This window comes from Saccopteryx leptura, chromosome 8 (genome assembly GCF_036850995.1).
Source record: "Saccopteryx leptura isolate mSacLep1 chromosome 8, mSacLep1_pri_phased_curated, whole genome shotgun sequence".
Taxonomy (NCBI): Eukaryota; Metazoa; Chordata; class Mammalia; order Chiroptera; family Emballonuridae; genus Saccopteryx; species Saccopteryx leptura.
The window spans coordinates 11,446,109-11,460,706 of NC_089510.1; the positions used below are offsets into that span (position 1 = coordinate 11,446,109).

The 14,598-nt window shown below is 41.6% G+C and overlaps 1 pseudogene; it reads left to right on the top strand.

Moving 5' to 3' along the window:
* The first annotated feature begins 368 nt into the window (after nucleotides 1-368).
* Nucleotides 369-13,015, top strand: LOC136380018 (G2/mitotic-specific cyclin-B1-like; annotated as a pseudogene).
* The last annotated feature ends 1,583 nt before the right edge of the window (nucleotides 13,016-14,598 follow it).

Consider the following 14,598-nt stretch of genomic DNA (forward strand, 5'->3'; position numbering starts at 1 on the left):
AAGCTTATATTCTAGTACCCACTAATGAAATATTAAATGAAGTCATTTTACAAGCCAATTTATATAGATCCTTATATACTTAAAGATCTGCGCTGGGCACAAGATAGTGTCCTTAGAAGACTAGTGAACTCATTTTAGTCTTTTTGGTAAAATGGCCGTCACATAAATATAAACAAATAATAATTCCTGTCATGACGAACTCACAGGTTTTACACTGTTTGATTGATACATGTGTACAAGAAGTTGTCACTTAAGACATCTAATGTGGAAGAAACAACAGCGTACTTTTAATTTGAGAAATACTGGATTTTAGCAAAGTAAACCCCGTGACCAAGAGGTGATGACTACAAATGAGTACTTTAAATGCCATGGCGGTAGGTGTGTTATTTTTTGTACATTAAGTAATGATTTTAATATAACTCCGGAGTTCATATTCTGAAAGCTATTACCTTCCAGCCACCGCACAGACCTCTTTGTCTAGAGGGCAAAGGGAACAGCGTCTCATATTTTTCTTGGGCACCATGCAGATGCATTAATTTCTTTCAGTTGCTTTGATAGAACGCAATGCTCTGGGGCAAATCAATGCAAAATAATCACATTTTCACTCCTAATCAATATAGCTGGCTGACAGCGGGCATCTGTTCTTTATTCTAACACCCAGGAAAGTAAAATGATATGTGGATTTTCCTTTCAATGAGGGACTTTTAAGAAGCGGAGATGAAAGTGGCCTTTTTTTTTTTTTTTTTTTTTTTTTTTTTAGCAAGCCACTGAGAAGAGTTGGTTGTTCCTGCAGCTTCTTGTGTGCAGAGACGGATGTGAGTCTGGCCTTTTGTTTTCTCCTCTTCTGTCTCTCTCAGTGACATCATGTGAAAACCTGTAACTTGACTGAAGGAGTTGGCTATGACTCATAAATGACAGAATTTGTTTTTGAGGATAATATATTTCGTTCTTGTAGTGTCTCTGTGGAGTCCTTGACTTCTAAACACCCACTTTATGTTTTAAGTGAACACCATAGATCTGCATTTTCAGCTGAAAAAAAATGGAATTACCAAATCGCTGCACATCCATTTATTTTTTCTGAGTCACATATTTCCTACTTGTGAGATTTTCTAAACCATGAATATGTTAAGTTACAGACAGTGTCTCAGGTTGCAGTTGGCTGACTTTGACTGAAGAACACTGGATATTTGATATTGAAGTTGAAATGTTGTACATGAATACAACATTTCATGTTGAATAACAATAAAAAAATCTAACTTTTACAAACTCTATATTATAGGATTTTGTGCATTTCATATTCATGCCAAAAAAGTGTATTTCATGTGTTGAAATTGTATAATATTTGATTGCCTTTTTATAAATAGATTTTTGCCTTTGCTCAAATAGTTAGAAAAATGACTCCCTAGAAGCAGAAAAGAAGGAAGGGAGGAAGAGAGGGAGGGAGGGAAGGGAGGAAGGAAGAAAGGAAGGAAGGAAGGAAGGAAGGAAGAAAGGAAGGAAGGAAGAAAGGAAGGAAGGAAGGAAGGAAGGATAAAAGGAAGGAAGGAAGGAAAGAAAGAAGGAAGGTACTCTTAGGACTGGCTGATTTTAGTGCAGAAATTTTTACCTTTTATAGACTTTTGGTCAGGTTGCCATAACTCCTCTCCCTGATACATTGTCCAAATTTTCAGCAGTCTTGTTAGGGTAGTTTTAATTTGTAGGTGAAAGGAAGAATGAAAGATGATGGTTCTTATTTTGTCTTCTAAGTGTTCAGATTATGTAGGTTCACAAACAGCACTGGGCTCATGGGGCCACGAGTATCTACTCACCACTGGAAAGAATACTGTGAAGGTGAATTGGAACAGATTTCTGTAATTGTCTACCATTCAGTTACTTGAAATGCCTAAATCCCTGGGCAATTCTTTCCATTTGATTTTTTTTTTTAGTGTCTGTGTTCTGCCTGGTGATATTGTATGCCTTGATTGATTTTACAATACAATTTTGAAAGAGATCGTGATTGATTTCTCATTTAATGGAATCACCACATTTTAAAATACTATCTTTTGTATTTTGCACATGATGCGTACATACATTGTGCTGATAAAAGAGTCAGCCAGTAAATGTCTACACCACTGTTTAACCATGCCCTGCAACTTCCAGATGCTCTGGAGTTACATATTTTCTCAATATTTTGTTTGCCTTTTCAGTTCTAACTCTTCACTTACAAATTCTAATTGCATGCAGAGCTAGTGTAGTTTACGGAAAAACACAAGATTATATATATTGCATATTATATTAATTTTCTATTGCTGCTTATAACAAATTACCACAAATGTAGTGGCTTATAATAACACACTTATTAACTCACAGTTACCTAGATGTGAGATCTGACGTGGTTCCACTGGGTCCTCTCTTTTGGCTCTCACCACGGTGGAACCAAGATATTGGCTAGAGTTAGTTCTTATTTATTTTTTTTTTTTACAGAGGCAAAGAGAGAGGGAGAGACAGGAACGGAGAGATGAGAAACATCAATCATTAGTTTTTTGTTGTGCGTTGCAACACCTTAGTTGTTCATAGATTGCTTTCTCATATGTGCCTTGACCGCGGGCCTTCAGCAGACCGAGTAACCCCTTGCTCGAGCCAGCGACCTTGGGTCCAAGCTGGTGAGCTTGTGCTCAAACCAGATGAGCCTGCGCTCAAGCTGGCGACCTTGGAGTCTCGAACCTGGGTCCTCCGCATCCCAGTCCGATGCTCTATCCACTGCGCCACCGCCTGGTCAGGCCAGAGTTAGTTCTTAAATGGGGGCTTGGAGGATGAATCTGTTTTTAAGCTCATTTTGTTAGCAGAATCCAGCTCCTTGCAGCGGCATATCTGTGACCTGGTGGCCAAGGGCTTCCTGTGGCCACTGAAGGCCACCCACATCTTTTGACATGGTTCCCTCGAACTTCAAAGCAGCAACGGTCAGTCCAGTTCTCATGCTTCAAATAGCTCTGACTTCCCTTCTGCCTTCAGCCAGGAGAAAACGCTGCTTTTAGGGGTTTATGGGATTGATTTGGACCCACCCACCTGGATGAAATGGAATAATCATTTCATTTGAAGGGCAACGGATTAGTAGCACTAATTAAATCTGCACAGTCTTTTTTTCCATGTCAGGACACATCTTTATGGTAGTAACACCAGTGGGAGCCAATCTTGGAGATCAAACGTCTGCCTCTACTTTTCAGTTCTTGTGCAACTTGCTTTTTTTAAAAAAAATTTAATAACATGTCTTTGAAATATTTCTGTGAACTTAATGTTTTTATTCTTTGCAGTTTTTTCTTAAATTATGACATTACTATCTTTGTTCCATGGCATGACTATGGCATACAATGTTGAGTTATTACTCTACTTGTAAATTTTCAGTTGGAAAATATTTAGCTATTAAATATTATATGAAGCAATGTAGATTGATGGCTAAAAATAAGATTTTCTGGCTTCTGGTCCCAGGAACTTTGTGGGTCATGGCTTGGGTGCTGACGTGGCCAAGTGCAAAAACGTCACCACACACCAGTCCCGGGAATGTCACGAAAACAGCATCGAACAGCCCCGATCATGAAGATACAAATCTCTTAAGGGAGTAAACCTCAAGTTCCTTTGCCAAGAAGCACAGCAAGAACCTGAAGATGCCGAGGCCGTGAGTGCAGTGCGAGGCGATGGAGGCCCTTGTAAAGCCCAAGGAGGTCGGCCCCGCCTCCCAAACAACAGCAACCATAAGCTCAATCGACTGGCCTACACTGCGCACCCCACGCGTGAGAGTCATGCTCGCGCCTGTGTTGTCAAGGTGCTGCTGGCTGAATCCGAGGTCAGAGTTCACCCCAAGGCCTGAGCTGTGGTTGCGGCTTTGGTTCAGGCTCCAGCTCCGGCTCTGGCTCCCCCAAGTGCCTAGGTCCCCCCAAAGGCTCCAGTGTAAAAGGCCTCTGTGTGGCAACGTGAGGATGGAAAGACAGGTGTGGCCCCTGGCCTGCTGTCCTTCTGGAGCTGCTGTCCTGCTGTGTTACTTGTACAAATAAACCTGGGATAGTAGCCATCAAGAATCTTTTTTTCTGTCCTGGCTGGTTGGGTCAGCAGTAGAGTGTTGGCCAGTGTGTGGAAATCTCAGGTTCAATTCCTGGCCAGGGCACACAGGAGAAGCGCCTATCTGCTTCTCCCCTCCCCCTCTCCTTCCTCTCTGTCTCTCTCTTCCCCTCCTGCAGCCAAGGCTCCATTGGAGCAAAGTTGGCCTGGTCACTGAGGATGGCTCCGTGGCCTCTGCCTCAGGCACGAGAATGGCTCCGGTTGCGATGGAGCAAAGCCCCAGATGGGCAGAGCATCACCCCCTGGTGGGCATGCCGGGTGGATTCTGGACAGGTGCATGTGGGAGTCTGTCTCTCTGCCTCCCGCTTCTCACTTCAGAAAATGCAAAAAAGAGAAAAAGAAAGAAAAAAAAAATTTTTTCCTGAAGTCTAATTGCCTCATCAATTAATGGCTTCACGAATCAGTATATAAATTGAGTCAGCTATTTAAACTCTTTGAACATTATTTTTCCTTGTGTGTATATGGTGAAAAAATATTTCTTCTGTAAGATCAATAGGGAGATAAAGTAAAATAATAAAGGTAAAATGATTTTTCTGGCAAAAAAAATGTCCCAAAACAATGTGAGTCAGGACTATTCCTAGAAGTGACATTCGGATCAAATACAAAGAGGCACTTTGAACTTAGAAAGATAAGACTGGTGCCTCATGGAAAACCCATCCCAGGAAAGAAGCCATTGCTTTCTGACTGTCCCGGCCCCTCCATTACTGGGTTAGATGTTCCTCACTGAACAAGTGTTTATTAAGTGCCTACGATATACCAGGTACCTGCTAACGAGTCAGGGGATAACAGAGGTGAGCCCAACAGGCACGATTCTTGCTTACTGCATTTACAATTCTGTAATTTGTCAGCCAGTTAACAAAATGTAATTATAACTTGTAATTAGTGCTATTTATAAAAGAACAGGACATCAAGGAAAATGTACAGGGAACCAGATTTTGTTGAGAGAGTTGCCATTTTATCCTTGAAAGAAAATTAACTTGGGTTAGGATGGAGGAAAGCTGTGAGATTACTTTGCACAGGAATTATAGTTATCAAGGTCTACTGTTAAATTGGGTATAGACCTAATAATAAAAAATCATAATCCTAGATGTGAAAGGAATTTATCAAGGCAACAACTAGGTTTTCACCTTGCAAGACTTTATCGCTAGTGGCAATTATTAGGGTAAGGGAGAGCGAAACAAGTTCCAGGTGCCAGTTGAAGATCATGCGTTTGGTCATAGGTACGTGGAATTTAAGGAGAATCTGAGACACGTAGGGGAGGATACTAAACATACAGAACTCAGAAAAGGTCTGGGCTGAAGACAGATAGCTTTCAATCTTGGTTCTGAAATAGTAATAAAAGCCATGTATCATAGACGGACGGTATTACATAGATTTAGAAGGACTAGAGCTGCACCATTTAATACAGGGCCTACTAGCTGCATGGTGTAACTGTGCATCTGAAATGTGGCTATTCCCAAGATGGGATTCTATTAGATTTCTTAGTGGGAAACAAAGAATGTAAATGCTTCATTAATAATTGGTTCTATTCATTGAATGTTAAAATGATAATATTTGGGGTTTATTGAGTTATTAAAGTTAACCTCTAGTGTTTCTCTTTACATTTTTGATAGAGCTACCAGAAACTTAAAAATTATACATGTATCATTTGTAATTTACACTACAGTGTGTCCGTAAAGTCATGGTGCACTTTTGACCGGTCACAGGAAAGCAACAAAAGACGACAGAAATCTGCACCAAGTAAAAGGAAAACTCTCCCAGTTTCATACCTATTCAGTGCAGTTCGATGTGGGCTCATGCACAGATGTTTTAGGGCTCCTTAGGTAGCTATCCTGTATAGCCTCTACAGACTCATCACTGACTGATGGCCTACCAGAACGGGGTTTCTCCACCAAACTGCCGGTTTCCTTCAACTGCTTATCCCACTGAGTAATGTTATTCCTATGCGGTGGTGCTTCGTTATAAATGCACCGATATTCACGCTGCACTTTGGTCACGGATTCGAATTTAGCGAGCCACAGAACACACTGAACTTTCCTCTGTACCGTCCACATCTTGACTGGCATGGCCCCGGGCTGCTCCGCTGTATACATGGTGTTACGTCATCATCTGTGCATGTGTACATGCTGCCACATCATCCAACAGAAACTGGAGGGTCTTCCTTTTATTTGGTGCAGATTTCACATTTCTATCGTCTTTTGTTGCTTTCCTGTGACTGGTCCAAAGTGCACCATGACTTTACGGACACACTGTACATTATGATCACAATGAACAGTTCTTAATTGTGAGCTGTTTGTTAATGAGAAGAGTTTTTTGGAGTTTCTACAGCACAATGGGAAGAAAAAAGAGGGACGTTAATACTAGTATGTTTATACACTGATTTCATATATACATGCTATACTGTAGACACCGTCGGAGCGAAGAAGCTTAGTGGGACTATGTTAGCACCAGGGCAGAACCTGTCATAAGCTTAATCAAAGGAAATGAACACAGCCCGAGCTGACTTCGCTCTGCACTCCAAGTCTAGGCAGTTGTTATTATGGGTTTCTTGATAGCTATGATAACTTTATGCTAGACCCTAACTAGGTTAAATAATTTTGTAACTTCCCATTTTAATAGGGTGCCCTCGTCAAGCTGCTGCTTTTGAAATCTTGTAAATGCTACTGTTGTCTGCCAGGACCAAGCTCTCTATCAGCCTGAGTGAAGCCCAGACAGCCCAATGTTTAGAAATGACTGAATGGTTGGACTTTGCTCATTTCCGTCTTCCCCTACTCAGTGCCTGTTCCACTTTCCCTGCTGATGCCTCTTCTCTGCTGGTCTCAGACAGACACGGTGGGATACTCCAAGTGCAGAAACTGTGTGGTCTGAACAGTGTTCTCATTCCATTATAGATAAGTACACTCATTGTCTTCTAGAAAATGAATTTGAAGGAAATAGGGAGAAAGTTTGAGAGATGACAAATTGTGAATAGATAACAGTGAATGAGCTCTTGAATTTTCTATAGACAGATCTAATCATTTCGGGGCATTGCTTTATTTAATCCAGAAACCAATTTTTGGGTTATATACTCTCGTTATCATCATCAAAAACAGTGTCATTATCAACTAAATTTCAGGAATGAGGAAGAAAAGGCACAGAGACTAAGAAACTGACTTAAATTCTCACATTTTTTTTCTTCTTTTCCAAGTGAGAGTAGGGGAGACAGAGAGACAGACTCCTGCTTGTGCCCTAAAAAGGATTCACCTGACAACCTCCATCTGGGGCCCATGATCCCAGCCAAGCTATTTTTAGCGCCTGAGGTGGAGGCTCCATGAAGCCACCCTCAGCACCTGGCTGATGCACTTGGACCAGAGCTATGACTGCAGGAGGGGAAGAGTAGCAGATGGTCAGGGAGGGGGGGAGGGGGGAGGGGGAGGGGGAGAGTAGCAGATGGTCAGGGAGGGGGGGACCAGGGAGGGGGAGGGGAAGAGTAGCAGATAGTTGTTTCTTCTGTGTGCCTTGACTAGGAATTGAACCTGGGAAATCCACATGTTAGGCCGACGTTCTATCCCTGAGCCAACCAGCGAGGGAACATTCTCATATTTACTAAGTGCTGACACTGGGATTGGAACCCAGATATACTGACTCTAGATCCCTAGCTTGTACCTACTAAGTTGTTATTACTTGCTAAGGCCAGATGGAATATAGAAGACAGTTGTTCGTTGTTACACTCATATAGTAACAGGAACAGGTAACTCAGTGATCTTACGAAGTAGATAGAAAACATTAAAATGTTCTTTCAAAGCTATACTGGAAGGAAGGGTGGGAAGATGGAACATTGCCTTGAGACATAGTCTTTCATCCTGTCCCTTCCGCTAGGAAACTGTGGCCTTTTCAGTAAGTTACATCCCCAGTAGTATCAGTGCCCTCCACTATAAAATCAGTTGGTTGGACTAATTGTCGATAGAGCCATTTGGGAATGTAAAGTGAGGGCATTCTTGAATATTACTGGAATATTCCAATCAGTAGGTTTCATAATTTAAAAAGTCATCCTCTGAAGGAGGCTACGAGAGAGCAAACAATGAGTGAGTAAGTGGAGATGGACGTGCTCACACATTTTCAGTGAACTCTTTATGAGAAAATTCTCCAATTTCCCTTTTAAAATATTGTTAGCAGGGATGATGGATGACTAATTAGATGTTAATTGTTCCTGTCTACTTATTAGGAAACTGATTAGGAAGGATTTTTAGAGCATTGATTTAATAAGGAATGACACTTGAATCTTACCCATAATTAGCTTATTACATTTGGCTGCTGTTTGAATCTGTGCTATGGGAATGATTTAAAGAGATTAATCTTTTTCAAGGACCCAGTAAGTGCTCAACATTACCTTAGAACACCTTCCAGCTTACTGAGACAATGATGACCCTAATTCTATGTGATATATTGGTATGGTTCTTAGACTAAGGGGAGAGTCAAAAGTCTAGCTTTTAGGTAGAACACAAACTCTGAGAAATCAGTTGTTAAAAGGTTACAAAATTAACAGCCTGTGCCTCTTTAAGTAGGGGAAGTTTGATAATGCTGAGCAAAGAAAAATTCAGTTTTCAGTGTGTACATCAAACAAGAATCTATTCTTTATGTTTGTCAGCATTTGTTGGATATAAACCCTTCTTACACTTCAGCTAGACAGATAACTGCCAAAAGCAAAGAGAAGAGAATCAAGCTACAGTGCTCAAATTAGAAAAAGAATTGCATGAATGTATTGAAGAATAACTTAACAAATCCTGTGTATCTGATATACAGTTGGGTAACTCACAGAAAGCATATATGTGCATTCCTCGCAACAAAAGCAATTCCACAAATCTAAAAGCAAAATAATCTTAACCTGTTTGAAACTATTAATTTGTATATTAATTCAGAATAAAAGTATATGTATTTATATAGATATATTATACATTTGTTCAATAGAAATATATATACACAAATAAATATATGTTCTAAATTTACCTATGCATAACTTTGTGTGTGTGTGTGTGTGTGTTTGTGAGAGAGAGAGACAGAGAGAGAGAGAGAGGCACACAGGGACAGGAAGGGAGATGAGAAGCATCAATTCTTTGTTGTGGCTCCTTAGTTGTTCATTGATTTTGTTCATATGTGCCTTGATTGGGGGAGTTCAGCCAAGCCAGTGACCCCTTGCTCATGCCAGTGACCTTGGGTTGAAGCTAGTGCCCTTGAAGCAGTATCTGTGATCTCACATGCATGCCAGCAATCCTGTGCTCAAGCTAGTGAGTCCGTGCTCAAACCAGATGGGCCTGCACTTAAGCTGGTGACCTCAAGGTTTTGAACCTGGGTCCTCAGGCCGATGCTTTGTCTTGGTCAGGCTCATGCATAATTTCTGAATATTTGCTTAGACTTGAATAAAAAGTCTCTTTCCCACAGTTTCCATGTCACTTCTAGTTTAATTGGGATGCTGAAGGGTTTTTATTTTTTTATTTTTTATTTTGTATTTTTTCCAAAGTTCGAAGTGGGGAGGCAGTCAAATTCCCACATTTGCCCAACCTGGACCCACCGGGCATGCCCACTAGGGGGTGATGCTCTGCCCATCTGGGGCGCTGCTGCGTTGCAGGCCAGAGCCATTCTAGCGCCTGAGGCGGAGGCCATGGAGCCATCTTCAATGCCCGGGCCAACTTTGCTCCAATGGAGCCTTGACTGTGGGAAGGGAAGAGAGAGACAGAGAGAAAGGAGAGGGGGAGGGGTGGAGAAGCAAATGGGCACTTCTCCTGTGTGCCCTGGCCGGGAATCGAACCTGGGATTTCCACATGCTGGGCCGACGCTCTACCACTGAGCCAACCGGCTGGGGCAGGGTTTTTTTTTAATTGAATTTATTGGGGTGACACTGGTCAACACAATTATACAGGGTTTCAGTTGCACAATTTTATAGCACATCTCTGTGCACCATATTCCAAGCTCACCGCCCCAAGTCAAGCCTCTGTCCCTCACCATGTATCCCCATACCCTCCTCCACCTCCCCCATTTCCCGGGCAGTCACCACACTGTTCTCCGTGTCCCTGAGTTTTTCCTCGCTCTTTTCTTTTGTTCGTTTTTGCTCAATGCCTCCACCCCATCACAAAATCGTACCCTCACCCTGATAGCTGTGACAGCTTCTTTACCTTCATATAAACCAAATAAACTGACTCTCTTCCATGACCTCAAGTAATACCTTACACTTCAAAACCCATTTCAAATCATAATATGAACGGGAAAGCACAAGATGTCCCAAACAAATCTGTAACGTGAGAAAAAAAAGTACAACGTTTACATTTCGGAAACAGGATACTTGGATAACGACAGAATTGCGAACTATTTATGATGATTTCTAACTTACTTTTAGTGGAAGGCTACAGCAAAGTTCACGTGTCTGAAAAATGAGGAAAAGACCAAAGGATTTGCTGTGTTCCAGGTAGGGTTCATCCCTGAAGCGTTGGCTGCCACAGGGAATTTCCACTGCTACCTGAAGCCTGTTCATGGATGTGGTATCTGGGAATTATCCAATTAGAGATTCTTGCTGGGTGGGGTAAAATAGGCCTGGCTATGTGCTCAGCATTTTAAGACAAAAGAGGTAACAGAATTAATAAAAAAACAAAGTGGAAATACCAGTCAATGGCTCTAGTTGGGTGGCCCAGTGGATAGAGCGTCATTCTGGAGAGCCAGGGCCTTCGGTTCAATCCTTGGTCAGGACACATAGGAGAAACAACCAGAGAATGCACAACTAAGTGGAAGAACGAGTTGATGCTTCTCTCTCTCTCTCTCTCTCTCTCTCTCTCTCTCTCTCCTCCCCTCCCTCTTTCCTCCTTCCTCTCTCTGTCTCAAATCAGTCCATGGAAAAGCTACCACATTATGTCTGTATAGCGTTTGTCTACATTCTCTCACTTGAAGTTCACAATACAATGAGGGTTATCTCCACTCTACAGAGGATGAAGTGATGGTTTTTCCCCCAGGTTGAGGTAGTTGCTGTTATTCCCCAGTTCAGAGCGATGAACAAGCGTGGCCCAGAGATGTGAGGGACTTACTCAAGGCTGCGCAGCTGGAGTGTGAGTTATAAACCCCGGTGGGCTGACCCTGGTGCCGATGTGCATAGCCGCTGCGCAGTATAACGGAAGCAATGGGAAGGCAATTCTTCCTCCAGGTCAAATATAGATTTACCATTTTATTCAAGATGCACTTTTGCGGCATGCTGTGGGGGAACACGCATTCTGTATGTTGGGTTCAGGTCCCTGGCTCTCCGCTTTCCGCAGTGAGCTGCCCCCTGGTGGAGAGGAAGCGCGGTGCTCCGCGTCCGCAGGAACACGAAAATGAGTGCTGAAAATAAGGCGGAGATCAGCCTGGTGGGCACGAAGCGCGTGCCTGCGGCCAGGCTGCAGCTTCCAAGGCCGGGAATACCCTGAATACCCTGGGAGACGTCGCTAACAAAGTCAGTTCACAGCCACGGGCCAGACTGCTTCTGAAAAAGGAGGAAAAAATTTAAGCTGCGGGAAAAGTTATCGCTTTTTAAAAACTACCCACACCTCTGGGAAAGGCACTCAAACCTGGGCCTGCGCCAGGGAAAGAAGGAAGCTTCCTTCCGAGCCTGTTCGGGTTGCCGCTTCCTCTCCAAGCCCGGTGGGAACGCCTGGCGGTGCCCCTGCGGAAGAACATGTGTGAGGCTTTCTCTGCTGTAATTCCTGCCGGGAACGGTGTGGATGCAGAGGATGGAGTGGACCCAAACTTTGAGGTCAATGTATGAAAGGTATCCATGCTTATCTGAGACAAGCTGAGGAGGAACAAGCAGTCAGAACAATGCCTCCTGGGTCCTGATGTCGCTGGAAGCATGAGAGCCACCTAACAGTTAGATTCTAACTGACTGGCCGGGACAGGTTCAGATAGAATTCAGGCTAATGCAGGAAACCAGGTATCTGATTATTTCCATTAGTGGGCAGTTCATGCAGAATGATCCTGTGCCCAAGAAGATGCTGCAGCTGGTCGGGGTCAGTGCCATGTTTATTGCAAACAAATGTGAAAAAACGTACCCTCCAGAAGTCAGTGACTGTGCCTTTGTGACTGACAACACTTCCACTAAGCTCCAGATCAGACAGCTGCAAGTGAAGATTCTGAGAGCTTTTGGTCTGAGCCACCCTCAACCCCTGCGTTTCCTTCGGAGTGCATCTAAGGGTGGAGGGTTGGTGCGGAGCAACACACTTTGGCCAGATGTGATGGAACTAAAGATGTTAGATTACGATATGGTGCACTTTCCTCCTTAGATTGTAGCAAGAGTTTTTTGATTATCACTGAGAATTCTCCGTAATGGTGAATGGAAACCAATTCTACAGCATTACCTGTCATTCACTGAAAAATCCCTTCTTTTTTTTTCCCCCCTGAAATGAGAAACAGAGATGCAGTGAAACAGACTCCTGCATGTGCCTGACCAGGATCCACCCGGCATGCCCACCAGGGGGCAATGTTCTGCCCATCTGAGGTGTTGCTCTGTTGCAACCAGGGCCATTCTAGCACCTGCGGCGGAAGCCATGGAGCCGGCCTTAGCGCCTAGGCCAACTTTTCTCCAATAGAGCCTTGGCTGTGGGAAGGGAAGAGAGAGATAGAGAGATAGGAAAGAGGGGAGAGTGGAGAAGTAGGTGGGTGCTTCTCCTGTGTGCCCTGGCTGGGAATCAAACCTGGGACTTCCACACGCCAGGCTGACACTCTACCAATGAGCCAACAGGCCAAGGCCAAATTCCTTCTTCTTGTTATGCAACACCTTGCTAAAATAGTCATGGTGAATCGTGTGCTTACAAAGCACGTGACTATCAAGAACACGTATGCCACGTCTAAGCGTGCTAAGATCAGGACTCTAGCACAGCTGAAGTGTGCACTAGTTCAAGGGTTAGTCAAGGCGGTGGCAAAGGAGTAACTTGTGCACTTGAGTTGGAGTACTGAAATATCTGCAAATAACAATCGGCACCAAGTGTTATCTCTATATTTATGTTACATTTACTTAAATTTAATACAGTTGTGGCCTTCTTTACTTCTTAAAGAAAAAAATATACTCTCAATTCCAAAAGCACTAAATCTAAAAAATAAAAAATACAAAAGCATTAAATCTAGTTACTTTTCTTCTAGGCTTTATTTTATTTAATTTCACTAAAGCATTTGATACTTTTGGACAAATAATCTTAAAACTCCCTGCCTTTGCTGTCTGTATTGAGGACAATAGTCATATTTGCATAGTATTTTAAAGTTACTTTTATGTGCTCTATTTTATTTTGTTTATTCATTATAGGGGGGAGAGAGAGAGAGAGAGAGAGAGAGAGAGAGAGAGAAGGGGGGGGAGCAGGAAGCTTCAACTCCCATATGTGCCTTGACCAGGCAAGCCCAGGGTTTCGAACCAGCAACCTCAGCGTTTCCAGGTCGACACTTTATCCACGGCGCCAACACAGGTCAGCTATTTTATTTTGTGTATATAAAGCTTGAGCTAAAAGAATAAGAGATCTTAAAGTTAATATTTTAGTTATATTGAACAATTTTTTAAACTATGGTTGTATTTTACTGAGATTGAGTTTGGAGTAATTGTCATCTAATGTGAGAAAAGTATTATGTACGTATTTGCGTATTTAGGAATATATGAATTACTACCACAAAAAAGGGTGTGTATATATATATATATATATAATACATTTAGAGATAAGCTATCTATATTATATTAGGAAGGACACATAATTTATTCATTCAATTCTCTCTGTACAGATGTAATATTGGCAATGTGTAATTCATTTCTTAGTCTTACTGATAACTTTATAATAGCCTACTGCCACCTGCTGGGCTCTGTTCAGAACTGCCAGGCCAGTTACCAAATTAGAACTGTAAATTAATGGGTTTGGAATCTCATTGCTTGATATTGAGACTTCAGTGACTTTTCATATGACTTTTCAGCCATTCTTCATATTATATATTTTGAAATTACTTAATGGAAAACTGGTATAGTTCTAATTTCATATAATTTATTACTATCTCAGAAAAAAATTGAAATTCAGATCTCATCAATGGATTACGTAAATATTATCTCTATGTTTCTTGTATTTATATCAATATTTTGTGTTATTTAGACCTTAGTTTTTATTCTATAAATTTTTTGTCATAATGTTTTTATTATTCTGTGTTTTGAACTATGTATGTATAACATGACTATTCCCCTTATTTAAAATGTGAGGTAAAGTCTTAAAATAGCCCAGATTTCCAAAAATCTTTCAAAGTCAGTGAAGCAATGACTTCATATAATATTACTTTATTCATAAATAAATACAATTATAAATGGAATTTTAAATTATTTGTATAGAAACATAAATCATTCATTGGATATAAATGTCTATTTCCAATCAAATTCTGTTGATAGAATTTAACTAATTTTAAGGTTGGAATTTTCTATTTATATTTTTCAAGTCTTATTTTGTTTTGAAAATAAGATTATAAGTCTGGTAAGGTAATATATAGATATGT